The following is a 21,044-nucleotide window of genomic DNA, read 5'->3' as shown; positions in this document are numbered from 1 at the left end:
TCTGCTCCCCCCCCCCAGTAACCATGACAACCAAACTGCACCTTGGTGTGAGGATATTGCACCACTGGGCACTAACTATTACAGAGGAAAGTTCGGCTCGATGAGTAAATTAATTTTTAATTACTTTTTAATTAAAGCACTTTATTAGAAAAATTCCTTCAAAGCTGATACTTTATAAACTCTTCACACGAGAAGGTCCCTGTGGTAAGAAGTGCGTCACCTGACTAACCCTTGTGACCCGTGTTCCCAAGGCAGCACCGCACCTTGAAAGCAGGACTGGCCTGGCTGGATTTCAGACTAGTATTTCCAAGGTGCATAGCCGTGGGCAAGTTACTCCATCTCTTCAGCCCTGGCTTCCCTTATCTGTAAAAGGGCTGCTCTAGAGGTTAAATGTGTCCTCAATCAGTGCTCCATGGAACAAAAAACTCTATCCACTGAGATTTCAATGAAACCAAATGTTCAAGTGCTCATGAAAATAACTCTTACTGTCAATAACACCTGTCCAGTTATATTCAAATGGACCCTAAACAGGAAAATCACACAGTGAACTAACTCAAGCTAGGCAGTCCTAGTGAATATAAATATGACAGCAAGCAGGAACGGCTCAATATTTATTGAACATTAACCATATGCACCAGATCTTTGGTTCAGTGCTGTTACACAAAGAATAATCTTTGTATGAGGGAGAAGGTGCTGATATTCTTAATCCTTTTCAGATAAAAAATCTGAAGTTTAGAAAGGTTAAAGAACTTATTTAAGGTCAAAGAGTCGTGTGTTAGAACCAGAATAGTCAGCTTTGCCTGATACCAAAATCAGAACCAGTAATAATAAATAGCCTCTAACGCTAGGCTATATTACCATACAGAATTTTCACTTCAACTTCCTGGTTCTTCCTGAACGTAGCCACCTTTAAAAAGAACAAGAGGGGGAACACCAGCTTTCTGGCCAATTTCCCTTTAGTATGTCAATCCCGAACTCAATATTCTCCAAGGCAACTTCAATTATTAGCAGGGAATTAAAATGTATACATAAATAAAACAATCAGAAAAAAGGGTATAAAAATTAATGCCAAATAAAATGTGTTATGCACAGAGAAGTATAACAGAGAAAAGGGCCAGGTCACGTGGGCCAGTGTTGTTGGGGAAGGTGTGTGAGCTGGGAGGACACTCAAAGCAAACACTCGATACATTTTCATAATGCTACACATAATCAGCAACCAGCTGTACACTAGCAAGTTTTATCCTTAATGCAAATGTTCTCTCTCAGAGCATTCTCAAGAGGACAGCAATTCTATCACGTTCTGCCTCACCTGTCAGAGGTAAAGATGGGAGAGAGAGAGGCAAGGAGTGCTTTGGTTAGTACAGTCTATAACGTGGTACATACTCAAATGTGGGTCCAGGACGGACAAGGGCATAATGAAAAGTGTCCAGCATGAAATTAAATCGGCATTGGGAAATACTGACCTTTTCTGGAAAAACAAAAACGATGGCTATGAGCTTCAACTATATTTTTCTAGTAGACTAGGTTAAGAAATCATGCCTAAAGTTTAAGTACTCTTCTTTTAAAGGTTTATTAAGCTGCTTGATATAAATGTTCTTGTAGAATTCAGAAGAAAAAATGGCCTTTGCTAGAGTGGATTGTTCTTCTCAATTACACCTTCCTTCCCAGAAAGAGAATTATACAATAGCTACACCGCTCTGTGGTGCGTTGTACTAGTATATAGAAGCTGTATCTCCACCCATTTAACCATGTGGCTTGTGAGGATCAACAGTGTACCTACTTTGACTGAGAGGCCTGCCACGTGTCTGCAGTCCACCAGAAGCGTGTGTTCCAGGTAGCTGCTTTTCCTTCTTCAGCATGAATTCGAGGACAAAGACATGTGGAACAGACCACAACTCCCACTTCAATTCTGGAGTCCAGCCCAGCCCTGCCCGATCTAGGCAAGAGCAGCCAAACCACAGTCACCCTGCAGATTCATGAATGTGAAATAAATATTTGTGGTTCTAAGCCACTAAAATTTGGAGGCTAGCTTCTGTAACATTATCACAATGAAAAACCCAAATACCCTTAAAAATATCCTGATCCACAAATCACGTTGTGGATTTCTGCCAGGAAGATCAAAGCTGCATAGTACACATTACTTCCTATATAAACAAGTCTATCAAGGCCTAGAACACCAAAGCCCAGAGATAGGAGCAGCCAATTACTACAAATAACCAAGGAGGCTTCCTTTCCTTCCAGTTGTGATTTATCCATAACCAGTGTGCATGGATATTAAGTTTAGCCATTAAGAAGGTATCATCTGATACCAAGGTGACTTCTACACATCTTACTATATTTATCAATAGACCTGGATAGTACTTTTTGTTATGACTTGAATTATGTTCATTACCACTCCAGAAAATGTTGAAGTCATATCCACAGTGCCCCAGAATGTGAACTTATTTAGAAAGTCAATGCAAATATAATGAAGACGGGGTCATACTGGAGAATGGTGGGCCTCTAATCCAGTATGGCTAGTGTCCTTATAAAAAGTTGGCCCTATGAAGATTGAGACACACAGGGAGAACACCATGTGAAGACAGAGGCAGAGATAGGAGTTATGCAGCTGCAAAGTAAAAAAATGCCCAAATCACCAGAAGCCAGGGGAGACCAGGAATGATTCCTCTACAGGTTTCAGAGATCATGACTTTGCTCACACACTTCAGACTTCTAGCTTCCAGAATTGAGACAATAAATTTCTGTTGTTTTAAGCTACTCAGAGTTTGTGTTACTTTGTCAGAGCAGCTCTAACAACCTAATTCGCTTTTTAAAAATTTTACACACTATCACTCTTCCAAAAGGATACTACATCAAAAACGGTCTCACTTCCCCATATCTATTCTGCCACTTTCTCCTATGATTTAAAGAAAATACGGGCATGTAATTGAGAGCATTAGTAAACATTACTGTGAATATTAGAGCAGAAAGCTCGCAGTTAACATGTATACCCAAGAGGTTAGTTCAAACACACTGTAAGTATTTGAGTAGATAGACTAAGAACTGACTTGATTATAAAGGGAAGATCTCATAAAAGGGTTTTTGAAATATTCAGAGAACGTAGCATCGCCATGTATGACGCCACTCTTATCATATACACAGTAGTAATTTCAGTCTAACAAACCCATAGCGCTAGGTTTCTTGTACACACTGATGCTGTCTTGTACCATTGTCCAATTAGTTGTTCTTCACACCCCCATTTCTTCCAGACTGTAATCACCCCGAGGAAAGGGAATGTCTTTTATTGGCCATGTATGAGCACACGTATGAGTATACACAAACACACACATTACAACTCCCAGTGTAGGCTAGACATAGGATTTCTATTTAAGACGATGATTTTTTTATTGTTAGGGCTAAATACACAAAAGAAGCTGACTTCTGGTTATGAAACCATAAAGTCTTACCTTTTCTTTATATCAATGATTTCCATTTTTTAAGGTTATATTCCATATAATTAAGGTATCAGTATATAACACTTATGTATATTTTTACTTATCATACATGTCTTCTGCATTAATATATGCATTGTGAAACACATTAACAAAAATAGAAGTCATCAAAAGATAATAGAGACATTCAAAATAATTTCTTCCCATACCCTCATGGGTCACGGGGATCTGAGTTAGAAACAGAGCAGGACAGCAGATAGTGAAAACATTTCCTACGACTTCGTTCTTTCCAAGAAATTAAGTCTATGAGAATCTAACATACTTATAAACTTTAACCCCATTCTCTGCAGATTCATGAAACTGTCTTGAGCAACAACATTTTATTTTGTTTTTATTTTATTTATTCATTTTAGAGAGGAGAGAGAGAGAGAGACAGGGGGGAGGAGCTGGAGGCATCAACTCCCATATGTGCCTTGACCAGGCAAGCCCAGGGTTTCAAACCGGCGACCTCAGCATTTCCAGGTCGACGCTTTAATCCACTGCGCCACCACAGGTCAGGCGAGCAACAACATTTTAGAGTTGATGATAGAATCGTCCTTGCAACTAAGATGAGTTTGTATATTGGTAGAGTCCCACAGTAAATCTTTTGCTAACTGTGGTATTCTCTGCAAATTGAACCCTTTAGCATTTTACTTTCGGAGTGAAAAGCCATTATAAGACTGAGAAAATCAAATTATATAACTTCCAAATTATATAAAGGAGAGAAGAGGTTGAACAACGGGGAAGACATTCATTTTTTAAGAATGTCTTCAACATAACAACATCTAATCTTCCTGTATTCTGTATGCATATATATGGACAACACTGCTAGAAAACTGAAGAGCGTAGTGTAAGATCAAACCTCATCAGTTTACTGTAAGAACTAAGCCATAAAACAGCCAATACTGAATTTGTGGCACAAGTGTTTAAGTGGCAAAGAACCTGAAATCAGGGGTACAGGGTGGTCTTGGCATGGAATTAAGTATCTACTTGGTGCAGAAGACTGGCCTTAAAAGAATGAGCAAGGAAATCTCAGCTAGAGAGGGCAGCCAGAAAGCCAGAAGCAGGAGTTCCCCTCAACACCCACAGTGAAAGGAGTACTTAGGACTCTGACCCGACTGCAGTGCTGAGTTCCGGCAGGTCGAGAGTGGGAGACAAGGCCGACGGCCTGGAAGGTGAAGACGGCACAGTTCCATTATGACCTAAGCAGCATTCTGTGACTAACCTTCCGAGGGAAAGCCACCACCCATAAAATCTCATGAATCATTTCCCTTGGTCTACTTACTCTGTAGCCTTGGGGCTGATCTATACACAAAGCAAGTGAGCCAAACAGAAGAAAACACCACGCAGATGGCACGTGGGTGAAGATGATGGGGAAGTGAAATATGAGTTTTGAAAGGAGGAAGAGAAAGTAAAACGTCAAAATGAATATGCATTTGGTAAAGTACAAAATGTAAGAATGCTATAATTTTAATAGTTTCTAACAAGTATCACTGCAATACATATGGATAACAAAATAAAAATGTGAAATATGAAAATGATCCCATTTTTATGATCCCATCAATGGGGAGGGAAACTTTTAACATTTTGTCACTTTCCTGTCTTTCCTCTATGCAGGTGCACTTTAAAATCAAATCAGGATATTTTTAAAGATTGTTTGATATGCTATCATTTAAAAAATAAGTATATTGTTGGATCTGTCTCAATTGTTCACAATATCACCCTTGAGAATAACTAATACATAAACAGTTGCTCACTCTGTGACAGAGTTCTAAGTTCCTTATGGATATTTACTTAACTAAATCTAAAGTACACTGTGTTAGATAGACACTGTTATCCTCATTTCAAAACTGAGACAATCAAGATGAAATTAATGTGCCTAAGTTCACATAGCTGGTAAATGGTGGACGGACCTCAGTCAGTCAACTGGCCCATGAGTCCTTGATCTACCGCAGTGGTAGTCAACCTGGTCCCTACCGCCCACTAGAGGGCGTTCCAGCTTTCATGGTGGGCGGTAGCAGAGCAACCAAAGTATAAATAAAAAGATAGATTTAACTACAGTAAGTTGTTTTATAAAAATTTATTCTGCCAAACTTAGCGAAAATCCGACATAAAGTACTTGGTAATTATTATTATATGTTTTAACTTGCTGTAACTCTGCTTTATAAATTTTATAAAGTAAAGTTACTTTCCTACTTTATAAATCACTACTACTGTGGAATTGGTGGGCGGTTAGAAAATTTTACTACTAACAAAGATACAAAAGTGAGCGGTAGGTATAAAAAAGTTGACTACCCTGATCTACCGTAATACCTGCTTCCCATAGACAAAGTGCTTGTCACTGAAATTAAGCCTCATCTCTGATTTCCTTAGGATGTACTCTTAGTATAGAATCACCAGTGCCAAGGGATTCCATGAGCTAAACTGCTCTCCATCTATATATACCAATATACCGTATTTCCCCTTGTATAAGACGCACCTTAATTTTGGGGGCCCAAAATTTGGGGGAAAAAAAGTATTATATAATGTTATTGAACTCGTTTTATTTATCACAAAATTCATACTCCTCATCACTGTCAAAACTCCCATCCATTAGCTTGTCCTCATCTGTGTCTGATGACAAATCACTGTCTTCAACAATGAATGCAAAAACAAGTGCAAAAAAGCAGGAACTGCAAGTAAAAAAAATCTACCACCATTGTATAAGATGCACCCAGGATTTAGACCCCAAATTTTTCGAAAAGGGGAACGTCTTATACATGAGGGAATATGGTACTTTTCACTATCTGTTGAAAAGGAAGGGGACCCAATCTAAATCTTGCCAGCATTGTTATGGACTTTTAAAATCTAATTATAATTTGCATTTCTTTGATACAATAAAAAAATATTTTTTTGTACCTTGGCAATTTGTAGTTTCTATTTTGTGAAATTTTCTATTCCCATTATAGATTCATGTATACACTTCCCACTTATATTTGATACTACCTAATACTTGCCCCTGGCTGGTTGGCTCAGTGGATAGAGCATCAGCCCGGCACACAGGCATCCCAGATTCTATCCCCAGGTCAAGACACACATGAGAAACGACCATTTACTTCTCTCTTCCCCTTCTTTCTCTTCTCCTCCCACAGCCAGTGGCTCAATTGGATTGAGCATTGGCCCTGGGTGCTGAGGATAGCTTGGTTGGTCCAAGCATCAGCCCTGGGCATTGAGGATAGCTCAGCTGGTCCAAGTGTCAGCCTCAGGTGCTAAGGATAGATCCATTGGTCAGAGCATCAGCCCCAGATGGGGTTGCCGGATGGATCCTGGTCGGGGCACATGCAGGAGTCTATCAACCCCTTCTCTCATTTAAAAAAAAAAAAAAAAAAGGAAAGAAAATCTAATACCCCAGGTATTACTCTGTAAATTCTCTCTTAATCAGTCAACAGCAAATTACCTCATGTCAGGCACTTGCCAACAAAAATAAGCACCTTGGGCATCATCTGGTTACTTGAGTTGGAATTAAAAATACCTTACTCACATCCTAAGGAGTCATTCCTTAGGAAAGACCACTCTGTCCAGATGGTTCATATTATCTATCAGGGTCAACATGTGATCACTTCTATTTCTTAAATGCCATCCAGTTGAATATTTTTTTCATAGAAGTAACACTGTCTCCTATTAGTTCCGTCAGCTTTAGTGGCACCTATGTGGAGGCTTTCACACCCCACCCCTGCTTTGGGGTGTGTGTGTGTGTGTGTGTGTGTGTGTCTGAAGTGAGAAGCGGGGAGGCAGAGAGATGGACTTCTGCATGCACCTGACTGGGATCAACCCGGCATGCCCACCAGGGGGCGATGCTCTGCCCATCTGGGGCATTGCTCCGTTGCAACTGGAGCCACTCTAGAACCTCAGGCGGAGGCCATGGAGCCATCCTCAGTGCCAGGGTCAACTTTGCTCCAAGGTAGCCTTGGCTGTGGGAGGGGAAGAAAGAGATAGAGAGAAAAGAGAGGGGGAGGGGTGGAGAAGCAGATGGGCACCTCGCCTATGTGCCCTGGCCAGAAATCGAACCTAGTACTTTCACACGCTGGGTCGATGCTCTACCACTGAGCCAGCTGGCCAGGGCCGAGGCTTTCACCCCTTTGTGTTCCAACAACAGCAGCAAACCCAGGAGAGGGGGCAAAAAAGACACTCTCCCAGAAGAAGGCCATCATAAACATGAAGTTCTTTTTAATGAGTGTCAGTGCAGTGTATGAGAGAACTAGTACAGTAAGGCCGGGAAGCTAGAGAAAATGACAGACATGTTTTCTACTGAGGGGAGGGGGACAGAAGAGATGTTTACATAAAAGCTTCAATCTTGGGCTTTTTTTGACCAATCTTAGCATGCTATACAAAATCACAGTTACTTTTTACTAGAAAGGCAATTTTATTCTTTATGAAAAATGCCTGTTCCCCAATATGGGAGCCTGCTGGGGACACTAAATTACACGTGGAAGGCTCCGTAAGGTTATGGAGCCTCAACTAAGAACAGCCTCTGCAGATGGCACCAAACTGAGTGTGGCTTGCTAATGAAAACAGGAGGATAGTGTTTCAAGTAGAGGGAATAGCACGGAGAAGAACAATCATATGCTATGCATGTGCAGGAAGTGACAGTCAGTGTTTTGAGTTACTAAATATTCTTAACTTGGGGTCCTAAAACAAGAATGTGTAGGGAAAATGGTGTGTGTGCTGTGTAGACCATGAACTTCCAGAGTTTTTTAAAGCATCCATGAATTGGCAGGTGTAAGGGTGAGTTAATAACTGTAGGCCAAATGCATGGCAGGAAGGGGATGGGGCCAAGAGATGAATTCCTCAGGGCCCAGGAGACTGGGCTAAGATTCACGGTGAACTCCTTCCTGTGTGAGATGGAAGTCCTTTAGAAGGTCTGAAAAGGGAACTTTAGGAGGAGGACTGGCTGAAATGTAGAGAAAAGTAAAATCCAGCAGCAGTCCAAAGCATCTGAAGAGACAAACCACAGCAGCGGAATGGAGATGGGGGAATCTGGACACAAGGGAATCAGGAGACAAGAGAAGCAGGCCAAATGGTCCTATTTGCTTGTATATGCATAAAATGTCACTGGAGGATTCAAATTAGCTGATAATATTGGTTGCCAGTGGATAGGAAAAGCAGGTAACTAGGTGGAAAAGATGAGGAGTCCTTTCACTGAATACCCATCTGTATTTTTGGAATCACATAAAAGTGTTACCTACAATAAAAGTTATTTTTATAAAGGACATAGAGATTATTGGAATGAAACGCCTCTCTGTAAAAAATGTGCCCCACATCTCTCTCCAAATCCTCTCCAATGTTTCAAGTTGTACTTCTGAATTCAGATTATTTTTACTGGAAAGCCTCTGACCCTTGACAAAAGCCAATTTCTCTGTTGACCTGGGTAATAAACACATCAAACAGAACTTGGTGTCATACAGATGCGAATAACCATTTACCTGTTAAATTCAACCAACCTAACCGGAAGTTGTCAAAATACCAGAATGAAGTCTGGACAATTAACCAAGGAACTTGATCTTTTAAATTTTGTGGTAAATAAAAAAGGCTCAAAGAAGGATCAGTATCTGGTTAAAACAAGGGTGAATCAAATAAATTACTGATGTGAAAGAGGTCAGATGTGAGGTCCAGCGGTGAGTGTTAAGCTAGTTTCGGCTAGCCTTTTGGCTAAAAATTATTTCTTTAATTATATGGACAGAATCTTCTGTTCAGCCTAATATAAGGTAGGTACTACAGATATAATTGACTTAAACTGAATGGTTTCACCAATTTTAAATTAGTGATAAGTGGACATAAATTCATAGTTAAAAATTAAATGCAATTTAGTTTTTAAAACAATGTCACATTGTTTTCCACTTGGTTATAGCTGCTTGAATATACTAAACTTGCAATACTTATTGAAAACATTTAATGAAACTGGTAATACTTGTTCAAAGCATATTTAATGGAACTGATTAATCTTGTTAAACAAAAATATACTGTGTCCAGAGATCAATTTTACAAGTATTTTCATTTATTTGGTTTTATGTTTCCTATTTTGCCTTGTTCCACAAAGGATGTGAGTCAGCTTAAAATAATAAATTCAATAAAATGGTAAAATATAATTAGATAAGAACGAGAATCAACAAAAACAAGGTAGAAGAGAAGCTTAACACCAAAGGGAAGGTAATACCATCAATATTAATGTCACAGGTTGGTACAGGTTTATTAAAATTGAGTTGCAAATTTGACTGTGTTTCCTCATTGCCAAATCAGAAAGGGAAATATAATCAATTATCTGATTCTGGTTTTACATGCTGAAAAATAAACAATAATTTTCCAGGAGAAGTAAAGCTTTTCTTTGGCATTTAGAACTGAATGGAATTTCTCACATTGGCCTTCAAACAGGAGCTATAGAAGGGACCAGGACTCGATTTTAACAACCACATCTCGTAAGTAACATAACAGTAGGTTTCTTGTTACTGTCTTTATTAATAGAATCCCTCGGTGTGAGCACAAGGGAGTGGTTGGGGGGGGGGGCTGTAAAGGATGCAGAACAAGGTAATCAAAGAATATAGTTTCTGAAGGTTCTAGCTAGACTCCTGGTCTAGTATCTAGAATCGCAGAAGAGAGGGTGGATGTCATGGCCTTTGTTCAGCCAACCTTCTATAAACATTATTTCTCCCGATTAAACTTTTGATCAATTTATAAGCAGGTAACTCATATTCTCTGATAAGTGCAGAAACATAAGCTTTCTATACCTCTGTTGAGGGGAGATTAGCACACAACAATTACTCTTTAACTACTACTTCTCCACATTTTAAACTAAAGGGTATAAAATTTTCCTTTTTTATACTTCTCTGCAATCATAAAAATGTTGGTGCCAACACATAAGAATTGAGTGAATCCTGTTAGATGTAAACAATATGGGCTGAAGTTAAAAGGGACTGGGATAAAATTATGCCACGATAAAAAAAAAAAAAGTACAGTAAAGCACATGTAGCAAGGAAGGGATAGAGGTTTCTGCAATAAAAACTTAGGCAAGGGCCCTGGCCGGATGGCTCAGCGGTAGAGCGTCGGTCTGGCTTGCGTGCGGGGGAATTCCCGGCCAGGGCACATAGGAGAAGCACCCATTTGCTTCTCCACCCCCCCCTCCTTCCTCTCTGTCTCTCTCTTCCCCTCCCGCAGCCAAGGCTCCATTGGAGCAAAGATGGCCTGGGCGCTGGGGATAGCTCCTTGGCCTCTGCCCCAGGCGCTAGAGTGGCTCTGGTGGCAACAGAGCGACGCCCCGGAGGGGCAGAGTATTGCCCCCTGGTGGGCAGAGCTTTGCCCCTGGTGGGCGCGCCGGGTGGATCCCAGTCAGGCGCATGCGGGAGTCTGTCTGACTGTCTCTCCCCGTTTCCAGCTTCAGAAAAATACACACACACACACACACACACACACACACACACACACAAAACTTAGGCAAGATACAGAAAAATAAGATAAAGTAAATTCAGGTCTTAGAAAGCCCTGACCATGTAGCTCAGTTGGTTAGAGCATTGACCTAATATGCGAAGGTTGTGGGTTGGATCTGTGGTCAGGGCACATACAAGAAATAACAAATAAATGCATAAATAAGTGGAACAAAAAAATCAATGTTTCTCTCCTTACCACTCCTTTTATAATACATTTTAAAAAAAATTCAGATCTTAATGCAGGATACACACAGAAAAACGTCTCCTCCATCTTGAGATCAGGAACCAGCAATTCAAGGCCAAATGTACTAGCACAGTTTAAATGCTCAACTTCGATTTGCCAAATGAACAAATGTTTATAATCTACAACAAAGTAAAAAGAGTTTACTGAAACCAGATGGGAGGTCTCTTTTGAGAAGTTTAAAGCGAGCAAGCAAGCCTGAGGTGTGTGACAGTGGATAAAGCGTCCACCTGGAATGCTGAAGTTGCCAGTTTGAAACCCCTGGCTTGCCCCATCAAGGCACATGTGAGAAGCAACTACTATGAGCTGATGCGTCCCGCTCCTCCCCAACCTTCTCTCTCTTTCTCTCTCCTGTATCTAAAATCAACAATACAAAATCTTAAAGCAAATATTTAAAAATAAATAATAAAGTGAGCAAGCAAGAGCAAAGTAAATTAACTGCTCAAGGTCCTTCATTACAAACTTAAGATGAGTAAAATGTAATTTTTTGTGTTTCTTGAGGGAATTTTTGCTTTCTTGCAAGGAATCATAACATTTTTCATAAGTGCCCTCCCAATCTTACCAGCTTTTGCTTAAAAGAGTGATTTCATCCACATCCAGGAAGAACCCAAGTAGGCTGAGAAGCAGTAAGAATAAACTACAGCTTACCACAGTTTTATGAACCTAAGTCTTTGGGGTAATATGTAGTGAGGAAGGTGAAGAGATATTAAAATGACAAAAAAGGAAAGAAAGAAGCAAGCAATAACTGAACCATACCCAGATAATGTTGTTAAAGTGATTGAAAAAAGGTTAATACTGACTCATGAAACTTACATAACAGAAAAAAAACACAAAATAAAAAACAGGAAACAGTGTAAAAAAAAACTGTAAATGTAATGCAGTTACCCTTGATTTTTTTTTTCAAGAAAACATTAAACTTAAAAACAGAAAGGCACTGAATCCGATTTCACAACCACCCTGGATGACAAACTTGAAAACTGGTATCTTTCTATACTACCAAAAACCCATATATCAATAGTTAAAAGTGTGTATCTATAACAGATATCTTGAACAATTTAGAAATCACGAACACTTCTATATGCTTTCTTTTCACCTTGTAATAAAAAACATTATAATTAGATCAACCACAACAACTCAACTTTAAAGCAAGTTAATATATCACCTATTAACCAAATCACTCTTACCTCTGGAGTAACTTAAGAGTTTCCTGTTAAACATAAATTGCACTTTTTTAAAAAATTGCGTTTGAGAGTTTAACTGAAACAAGTCTGAATACTAGTAAGACTGGAAAACTTGCAAGCCTGGACATTAAGTGAACTTATATTAGCGCTTGGAGAGAGTTACCTCATTAGAGGATACATTATGGCCCCAAAAATATCAAAATTCAAACTTAGATGTTAACCAAATTTGACTATTTATACAAAGAAGCAACACAGTTAAACTTCATAGGCCACAGGGCAAATCATTTTAATACTAAGTTGTCTTCAGATGAGGCTTGAAACCGTTCATTCATCAAATAACGAATAAGCACCTAATAAGCATCAGATGCAGGTTCTGTCCTCCTGGAATTTACAATGGTTCATTTTCCAAGCTCTAAACCTTAATACGTTAATATAAAATTAGACCTAACAATGATTCACCTTCGAAAACTCTAAACCATTAAAAAACTGTTGGAATTCATAACCAATTTCTCAGAAATGCAAACCGTAACACCTAGTTGGAAGCTAGGCTGTGCCCAAGGGTGCCTCTGCTGGCCAACTCGGTGCCTGCGTCCAGCAGCTTCTCAACTCCGACACCTGTAACAAACTTACCAGTCTTAACCACATCCCTTCACGTAAGCAAGAGGCTTCCAAGTAGGCAGCACGGGAATACCCCAACCCCGAGTATCTCCGGCATCAGCTGACTTCTGGAAGGACCTTCTCTAACTAGCCCTAAAATGTTGGCTGTCAGGGTTTGAGCCACCTATTTTATACCAGCCAGCCAGCTCTTAAATACAAATCCACAGCGACTTCCATATGCCACTAAGATAACGCTTTCCATGTTTACACGTTTAGCTAAAACAAAAAAATGCATCTGCTCACGCAGCCGAAAAACACGGTGACATACTTCTACCCGAGCTGCTGAAAATCCAACCAGCCGCCACACACCAAACTGTCCTCCCCACCCCCGCCCGCAGAGCGCGGGGGCACAGGGGTGGGCGGTGAAGGGTCAAGCTTCCCTCAGCCACCGCTCGGCCACCAGGGCCCAGGAAGCCACTGTCAGGTTAACCAGGGGCTGCGCCCAGGGCCACTGGCACACCTCGGAGCGCTGCACTGACCCAGGCGGGAGGCAAGTTTGGCGGGTCTCGGCCCCTGCCCGTGCCTCTCCCCGGCAGCAGCAGCAGCTGCGGGAGGCGGCGGGGGCTGTCCCCGCCTCAGCCACCTACCTACAGGGTGGGGGCGCCGGCTCTGCGGGTCGGGGAGATGGGGATCGGGCGCACGCATTTCTGGGAGCGGTGGCCTCGGCGGCTCGGCGCGGGGGAGCGCATCCTCCGGGGTGGGTGGGAGGAGGGGTCGGGGAACGCGCGCCAAGGAGGCGACGGGCCAGCAGGGAGGGGCGCCGAGGAGCCCGACCCCCGGCCCCGCGTCTGGAGCTGGCGGCCGCGGCCGCCCGCACTCCTCAGGGCACTCCCCTCGAGCGGCGGCGCCCGGCCAGCCCGGCAGCCGCGCCTGCAGTCAGGGCATCCGCCGCCACGGGCTCGCGGGCCCGGCCGGGGGCGGAGAGCCGCGGGTGGCGCGACGCGGTCTCGCGCCCGCCTCTAGCTCCGCCCGGCCCGCGGCACGCTCTGCGCCGCTCCGCAGCGGCGGGGGCCGGGGCGCGCGGAGGTCGGGCTCGGCGGCCCGGGCTGCCGCTGCGGCATCCTCCGCACTCCCGCCACCTCCGAGCTGGGAGTCTGGACACCCCCGCCGCCCCAGCTGCTGCAGCCTCCGCTGCCCCCGCCGAGCTGCAGCCCTGGCCGGCGGCTCCGCCCCGCAGCCTGCGCGCGCGGCCTCGGCAGGCCCTCGGCAGGCCTTGGCAGCGAGCTCGTGGCTGGCCCGACGAGGGGCGGCAGAGCCTGGCAGGAGGTGCCTACCTCGCTCCGGGCTGCACCCGTTGCAGCTCGGCTGCCGTGGCCAACACTCTTCGTGGGAAGTAAGGCTTTGAGAGCAGAGCAGGAGTTAGAGCGTCTCCACAAGCTTTAAAGCCTCGTGTTTCCTTCCAGCTTGGGAAGCAGTATATTCAGCCTCCTGTCCTTTCCGGCGCTGCGTTTCGCCAAGGGGCCCACCATCTCCTTCCACTCCTGCTCCCGTCTCCGGTACAGCATCCCAGATGCTGCCAAATTGCAATCGTTTCGGCAGTAGGGACGTAGCAGTTGTGCCCTCCAGGCAGACTCTTGGCAGAGACCCGAGAGAGCCTGGCCTGGGAAGATTTGCATTAGCAGCTGGGCAGTGCCTGTGAGCTTCCCATCCCCACTTGGGTTCTGTTGCCTCTGTGGTCCCATGACCACAAGATGACTAGAAAGATCTGGCCACAAGGTTTACCCTTGTAGAAAAAAACAGTCAAAGCAGAGCCTGCAGCTGCTCTGATAAGGCTGGTGTGTGTCAGAGGCCACCCTCAGGCACACGAAATAGTGGCCTCCTTTGGGTTACTGACGCTGCTTATGCTGTAACAACCTCTCTTGGAAGTCGGAACAAAGCAATTAACAAGGGTGGCTTTGGGATTTCAGTTGCAGGTGGTCATGTTACATACACTCTTTTGCAAAATAAGGAAAATTGCTCAATTCTGCACTCATGTATAAAGTTGGACCTCAGGTTTACATCTTCATGGTTTTAAGGTGAAAAATTAGATGTTTTTATCTTTTTTTTTTTTTTGCTTTACATTTTGTGTTATTTGCAAATTATTTTCAAGGGAAAATCAAGCTCCTATAACATAGAGCTGATTTTATTGAATCAAAAGAACATGGTTTTGAGATGTCCAGAGAAACTGACTGGCTCTCAGAGTTCTTTGATGAGTGTTTTTATGATTTCAGAATCTAAAATCTTGCAGGGCTAGGCGTGGGACCAGAGAGGGAACAAGTGGGGATGGGAAGCTCACAGGCACTGCCCAGCTGCTGATGTAGATCTTCCCAGCTCAGGATCTCTGGGGTCTCTGCCAAGAGTTGGCCTGGAGGGCCCAATTGCTATGTCCCTATTGCCGTAATGATTGCTATCTGGCAGCAGTCCAGGATGTGTGACGGAAGCGGAGTAGCAGGGGGAAGAGACAGTGGGCCCCTTTGAGAAACGCAACACCAGAAAGGACAGTGGCTGAATTTACTTGGCCATTGTTTTTTTTTTTTTAAAGGCAAAAGAAAAGACATGTTCCATAGCAGTACAAATTGTGATAAAGTCACTAACTTGAGACCAGTTTCTTTAAGCAAAGTGGTGGTCCAGTGCTGAGCAGGGAGGAACCTCACTGCTCTGGGGTCAGGAAACATGAGTGCATGACTTGCCCACTTCCAGGGACTCCCAACTGATCTAGAGCCCCAGTGTATTTTCAAAAGCTACCTATTATTATTTATGATATTTTGTCCTCAAATCAGAATAACTCATTTATAGGAGTATGTGTGTATATATGTGCAGTATATGATGTATGAGTGACAGGATGAAGTCCATGAGAATCTGGATGAGTGACAGGATGAAGTCACTTAATGAGAATTTGGCAGTTGCTTAATAAAAGTTATAGAGGTCTGCCCTAGAATGTCGTTTCAGAAGGAAATGTTCATTGAGTTGCTGTTCTAGACTGGGTCCATCCTTTCCCCCACCAAAAGTCCTCTTTTGTTTTCCCCCTTATGGGCCTGATGTTTTTTCAAGAAACAAGTAGTGATATTTTTGATTAGACAAAGACAACTGACTGTGTACAGGGATTGGCAAACGTAAGGTTACAGTTGTTTGTGTGAAAAAGATGTGCAGGTTATGATTATTACAATACCTCCATTAAAAGAATGTCACAACTGTAAACCTACTTTTGCCAACCCTGTATTTAAAGAGCAGTAACCGTCAATTATAAAATGTTTGTCAGCCTTTCCAAAACATTTTATGTAAGATAAAGATCCACTTTACTATCTTCATGAACTCCTCTAGGACTGCATGCTGTATCATATGTTTATTATAACATTTTATTACAGTGCAAGTCCCAGTAAAATAAGGATTTTTGCTCCCTAGCTTAGAGAGTGGGAGAAATTTCCCCCTTAAAGCGTCTTCACTCATTTCATTAACTCAACACTTAACTGATTTTCTTAAGTCTTGTCTTTATACAGAAATCAGAAAAAATAAAACCATTTCCTTTTCTTCTAGATCTGTGCTGTCCAATATGGTACCTACTAATCACATGTGGCCGTTTAAATTTAAATTAAGTTAAATTAAAAAGGTTTCTTTACTCCAGTAGCCACATTTCAAGTGCTGAAGAACCACACAGGCTAGTGCCTATTCTTTTGGACAGAACATTTTCATTACTGCAGAAAATTCTTCAATAGAAAGTGAAATTTTAATTGGGAGAGAGAATATAATACATAAAATAATTTGGAAATCTTAGTGCACTACAGATCAAACCTCATTAGAATGTGTTCTATTTAAGAACATGGTAATCTCTAAGAATTTGGGCTTTGACTTCACACTGCAGCTTCACCACAGGCTGCTCTTGGGTATTTAACCCCTGTTGCTTTAAAGGGGAATCATATTAGTATCAGCTTTACAGAGTGGACATAAGGATTAAATGAGATAATCCATAAATGATACTTAGACTAAAGTCTAGAATGTGACCTTCAAGAAAAGTTAGCTATTACTTTAACAATACATATTATTATAATAAAGATTTTCCTTTTTAAAATGTTATCCCTAGTCCCCCTTACTGTACGTGTCTAGTAGAAGATGCTTGGTAAATGCTGTGTTAATGAAAAATTAAAATGCTACACTGGTTTTATGGATATGAGGGCCTCTGTTAAATATGAAAATTGATCTATCTCTGTTCAAGAGTAGAAACCATTGTAAAGCAATTTAGGTAGGACTGTCATCTCATTTTTTCCGGGATAAATAACCCTGTATGGAATACATGTAGAGAAGCAGAGATTCCTTCAGCTCTTAAAGAAAGAAAAGAGGGGTCACTTCACTTGCCCTCCTCCCTTTGTTGCTCCACATAGTAGGAACCGGACCAGTGAGAGACAAGTGGACCTCTGTGTTCAGGTACCAGGTGTTTTCCCAAGTGACTTCTGATAGGGCTGGGGTAGGAATTCCATAGCTTCAGGAGACATCACCAAGCAATAGCAACTGTTATTGCAAATGGGTTCAGTACTTTTCTTAGAGTTCTATCTAAAAATAACTTTGTATTGAAGAAGCATGGTTAGTACAGCTTTGTAAAGACACAACATTGGTGACCTTACATTGAAATGGAATTCCAGGAACATTGGCAAATGCTGCTCTAACCCTTTACCAAAATGAAAGGCTTCCTAGATATGTAATGAGATCCCAACCATTGAAGATAATTGACATTTCTTTGGAGGTTTTTTTTCTGTAAAAGTGCTGGAGAAGACATTTATGCTTTGGGTGATGAGTTTAGTATACTAGCACCAAGAAAGTTCACTCCTTGGAGATTAAACATCGCTTCCTCTTTCTTGCACAGAGAGAATCACCTTTCACACATGGGACTTGGGCTGATTGAGATGCAGGAGTTCCACAGGAGGTAAATATTGATTGACATCTATGGAGGTCTGTAGGTAGCCATCCTGCACCTACAGAGGCAGAACAGACTTCATTCACTATTTAATAGTGTTGAAGGTAGTGGCTCATTTTCACAACTGGCCTCATTAATCCAGCACATCATAGTTTTGAGTACATTATAAATACGTCCTTTGGTGGATGGGCCTGGGTTTGGTGCTTCTCTTGGCTTGTTATAAAGTCTAAAAATGAGGTAGAAATCTCTTTATCACTTGAAAGGAGGGGCCTATCAGAGTGTATTGAGAAGGAAATACTGACATATATAGAAATGGATTGCTGTCTCAGTGCCTGTCAGCACACAGGATTTATGGCAGATTATTTAGATTAAGCCCAATAAATCTGCCCTTTATTTATTCACAATAAATTTAAAAATATCTTTCTAGCAGTTTCTGCTGTCTTATATCTGCTCAAATTAGTCTGTCCAATAGCTTGAGAATTCATTAGATTTTTTTTTTACATTTTCTGTAAAATGTATTCAAATAAGTTGGTGCTAAGATATAATTTAAATTTTTGAAATGAATCCCTCAAAGTGACATTAAGTGCAATAAGCTGAAAAGATAATTTTTCAGAGAAAATAATTATAGATTCACAAAAAGTTGCAAAAAATGTACAGGGAAGTCTTGGGTTTCTCTTCATCCCCTCTGCCCTAGTTTCCTGCAATGGTAACTTGCATCACTACAATGCAATATCAAAACCAGAAAATTGACACTGCTACAATCTTCAGAGCTTATTCAGATTTCATCAGTTTTACATATACTCTGTGTTTTCTATGCAATTTTTATCATCTGTATAGATTATTCCACCACCACCACAATAATATAACATACTGTTCTGTCACTGCAAAGCTTGCACCACCTACCACTTTAGAATCACATCCTTCCTCCACCCAGAACATCTAATTTTTATCAGTTGCTTATCTGTTCCCATCTCCAGAATTTTAAAAATGCTATATAAATGGAATCACGTAGTATGTAACCTTTTAGATTGCTGTCCCCCCCACTCAGCATAATTCCCTTGGAATTCATTAAGGTGTTATGCATATCAATGATTTGTTCCTTTTTTTGGATAAATATTCCATGGTATGGATGTACCACAGTTACTCATTGAAAGTCATTTTGATTGTTTCCAGTTGGGGGTATTATGAATAAAGCTGCTATAAACATTCATGTGCAGATTTTGTGTGAACATAAGTTTTTATTTTTCTGGAGAAATGCCCAAAAATGTGATTGCTGGGTCATATGGTCCCATCATGTTTAGTTTTATAAGGAACTGCCAAACTATTTTTCCAGAGTGGCTGTACCATTTTACATTCCCATCAGCAAAGTATGCATGATGAGTGACGATTTTTTTTTTTTAAGTGAGAGGAAGGGAAATAGAGAGACTTTTGCATGTGCCCTGACTGGATCCAGCCAGCAACCCCATCTGGGGCTGATGCTCAAATCAATCAAGCTATCCTTAGTGCTCAGGGCTGATGTTTAAACCACGCAAGCCACTGGCTGTGAGAGGGGAAGAGAGAGAGTAGGGGGAGAGGGAGGAGAAGAGAAGCAGATGGTCACTTCTCATGAGTGCCCTGACTAGGATCAAACCTGGGACATCTATATGCCGGACCAATGCTCCATCCACTGAGACAACAGGCCAGGGCTAGTGATGATTTTATTTAACCTAGTAAATGAACTTATTAAAGTATAGCCACACATTTCTTTTACTATCCAGTACTCTACTGTAATTGCTTCTTTACTTAAACCTTGCCAGACTAAACTTCAAGGTCAGGGATCCAGCTTTGTTCATCTTGATGTTTTTGGTGCCTAACATACTGCCTGACATATATTAGTCAAGAAATATTTGTTCAGTGAATGAACAAATTAATGAACCTTAAGAATAGATGGATGAGGTTGAAATCATGTTGAAAGATAAAATTGTCAATAAATTTTAACTATAATTGAATTTGAATTGGATACTATGATTTTTCTTTCAATAGACTGTATGACATTTTCAAATCAGATATTGACATTCTATAAGGTGAGTCACTTGTGGGCAAATAACTAATTGCTAAATTATGTCAGGTCAAGGTTATTCTTTGTACTTCTTCAGTAACAGCAGAAGATTGGAAATAATCTAACTGACCTATGATAAGAAACTGCTTTAATAAAATATCTATACAATGGAATACCATCAGTTATCAAAAATAATAAGAAAACTGTTTTCTGTAAAGAATGGACATCCTTCAAATGATAGTAATAAAAAAGGTTACAAAAGAGTAGAATATATCATTCTTTGTGTGAAAGTGAAATTGAGAAATAAAAGATATGTACAAAGATTTTAATTCTTCATAAGTCAATTTATAAAGTTCAGGGTATGCCTGAACAATCTTGTGCCAGAAATTGAAGAAGTGCTTAGAATTTACAGGGACATGTCAAAAAAAATACAGGAACCAATAATAAATAAATAAAAGGAAAATTTAAGTATTAGGAATAATGATAATAATAAATTATAACACATTGAATTTATAAAACCCGCAAAAACAGGAAAAGAATGTGAGTCCAAAATGATATTTTAAAATTAAATAGAGAATAAAAGAGGAAGGAGAGAAAATTCTTTGCATGAGAATGATAAAATTAAAATATCACCATTTAGTAATCACCATAGTAGTAATTGATTCAGGCAAGAATTAGTGCATGTGAAAACCACTGGGTAAAAGTTTGTTGAGAAATAGAAAATATTTATACATTCTCAAAAGTATTACTTCCATGGGTGATATTTACTTTTGAAAATATTTATCACAGGTGTAAATGGTAACTTTGCAATGAAGAACTATGTCAGACACCTTAGCCAAACGATCAGATTTCCTATATTAGTTTTCTATCGCTGTTGTGAAAAATTCCCATAAACTTAGAAACTTAAAAAAACGTAAATTCATTAGCTTATAGTTGTGTAGTCCAGAAATCTGACACACCAGGTTAAAATCTAGGCCTTAGCAGAGCTGGTTTCTTTCCGTAGCCTTGAATTTTTTAGCTTCTACTGCCTACAGTCCTTGGTTCATGGTCCCCTTCCTCCATCCTCAAAGATGGCAAAGGTGGGCTGAGTCTTCCTCAGATCACATCACTGGGAC

At 41.0% G+C, this 21,044-nt stretch overlaps 1 protein-coding gene across 8 annotated transcripts in view; it reads right to left on the bottom strand.

The window, feature by feature from the left end:
• Positions 1-14,650, bottom strand: part of NCOA7 (nuclear receptor coactivator 7) — a 146,075-nt gene extending 131,425 nt beyond the window's left edge. For 2 of the 8 annotated variants that reach the window (XM_066247746.1, XM_066247748.1), the window contains exon 1: positions 13,594-14,157. The gene's annotated coding sequence lies outside the window, so the exon portion shown is untranslated. Of the gene's footprint in view, positions 1-12,979; positions 12,998-13,274; positions 13,294-13,593; positions 14,158-14,280 lie in introns of those variants that run through there. The other 6 variants (XM_066247747.1, XM_066247745.1, XM_066247749.1 and 3 more) reach the window with 6 other exon arrangements.
• Positions 14,651-21,044: the final 6,394 nt, after the last annotated feature.

Source organism: Saccopteryx bilineata, chromosome 12 (assembly GCF_036850765.1).
Source record: "Saccopteryx bilineata isolate mSacBil1 chromosome 12, mSacBil1_pri_phased_curated, whole genome shotgun sequence".
Lineage (NCBI taxonomy): Eukaryota > Metazoa > Chordata > Mammalia > Chiroptera > Emballonuridae > Saccopteryx > Saccopteryx bilineata.
Note: the sequence above shows the minus strand (reverse complement) of the source record. Positions and strands in the feature narration are given on the sequence as shown.